Consider the following 1,874-nt stretch of genomic DNA (forward strand, 5'->3'; position numbering starts at 1 on the left):
TATGCACATACAGTGACACTATCCTCATCTAGGCCAATAAACATGCACTAACACTCTACTGTTCTTAATTGAGGAGGAACCAAAATGTATGGACATGAAGAGAGTGTGCATTGGAAGAAAATTTCATATCTGCTGAAGCAAAAATCATCGCATATGTGATAGACTGGGTGAAAGTTGTGCATTCAAGGTTTTATCTTACAACACACTCGTCCGTCTGTCACACACACGCTGGTAGCTACGAAAGTTTATTTTTTCCTTAATTGTGGAAAAAAAAGCACACAGTAACACTGTCACTACGGGCCCCACATGCGCCCGTTTCCATTGACCGTTGCTTCATAACGTACACTACACTTCGATACACAGCATATGTAGGCCTATAGTCACTCTCCGTCACTGCCACGCCGTGACATAAAAGTAACAGCTAGATAAGGTGGTAGCATGTCGGGTATGGATCATGAGGGCTTATATTCCTGCTCGTCATGAGCTGTGGGTAACGTGGCACTGCCGCGTCATGCAGGCACTACACTACCCCGTGGCACTAAACAGGCTGGGATGTTACCTTGCGAGTGAGGCTGGGAGGTGCTGGAGGTGCTGGCGACGGTGTACCCCAGCGGAGGCGATGACGTGGGCACCTGACGTCCCTGGCGTGGTCGAGTGGTAACGAGCTGGCGCCTGTACGTGCTGTGGTGTGCTGACACGTGACAACGAGTCCCACTACCGAGCGCCAGGTACCAAACACGGCACCGTACCCGCACTGCCACTCACTGTCGCACTTCCTAAATCCACACAGACCTGCAACCGGATCCTCCTCACAACAGACTGACTGCCCCAAAGGGCCGCTCTCAGTAAAATGGCTACCCAGCGGCACAAAAATCGATACTGGATGTTAGTGGTAGCGTAGGCTGCCCACCACCGCACTGTGCCCCGTCGCTTCCCGCACTGCCTCGCACGCGCGCTCCCGCACTCACGCTCCTCCCCCCTCGCTCCTCACTGACGTAACACAACCACTTCCTCACACTGAATTTACGCCTGGCAGATCTTTTTATTGGAGGCTGCACTCTTTCCTCACATACCCTCCACGTCCAGTGCACGACTGAGTGTGAGGGGAACTCGTTCTTACCCTAGGCTGGTTACAGACTGCTGGGTGAATGAACGGCCAGTCAAGCATAGAGTGGGAGCCACCACCGGAGTCAAGCGAGACTCCGCGGTCAACTCTGCGGCGCTCTTTTTTCGATTCTTAAAATTCCCTCGCTCTATATATCCACCTCATAATTATTTCATATTTAAATCTAAGATTTTCTTCTTATGTCTGTATCAACACATATATTTTTAGATCTTTCTGTAATGCGTACAAGTATAGTTTCTTGGGAGAGAGGGTTGCGACCAAAAAGCGCGCCCGAGTTGAGGGCAGACGAATTTTCTCACCGAGGCATTATTAGTGGGCTCGGCCGCACTTCCATTTCCGACTACCTGAATCTTCCTGTGACGCCGAGACGTTAATGACGTGGATTTCCGTATGCCAAATTGTATCTTCCACGTGGAAATTAAAGGTGTGATTAAAAGAGAGTAGAAAAAAGGTAGATAGATGGGTTTGCGCGTGCAAGTGTATATATTGCGAGCATTTGCGATTAATCCGTTGCCATAATCTTATTTTATAAGAAATATAATATATATATATATATATATATATATATTTTTTTTTTTTTTTTTTTTTTTTTTTTAAATACATAGGACTGGCAGAAGCAGAAAACGTCAAAGTATTAGAAAGTTGGCAGCAGCGATCCCCAGTGACCAGCCCTTAAAGCGTGACCGATGTCGATTGCGGAGACACTCACGGCGAAAGAGAGAGAGAGAGAGAGAGAGAGAGAGAGAGA

General features: G+C 47.9%; 1 protein-coding gene across 2 annotated transcripts in view; it reads right to left on the minus strand.

The window, feature by feature from the left end:
- The window catches only part of LOC119595748 (histone-lysine N-methyltransferase MECOM-like), a 47,234-nt gene extending 46,060 nt beyond the window's left edge, over positions 1–1,174 (minus strand). The window contains exon 1 of one of the 2 annotated variants that reach the window (XM_037944882.1): positions 1,121–1,174. The gene's annotated coding sequence lies outside the window, so the exon portion shown is untranslated. The other variant, XM_037944880.1, reaches the window with a different exon arrangement.
- Between the last annotated feature and the right edge of the window lie 700 nt (positions 1,175–1,874).

This window comes from Penaeus monodon, chromosome 36 (assembly GCF_015228065.2).
Source record: "Penaeus monodon isolate SGIC_2016 chromosome 36, NSTDA_Pmon_1, whole genome shotgun sequence".
In the NCBI taxonomy this organism is placed as follows: Eukaryota; Metazoa; Arthropoda; class Malacostraca; order Decapoda; family Penaeidae; genus Penaeus; species Penaeus monodon.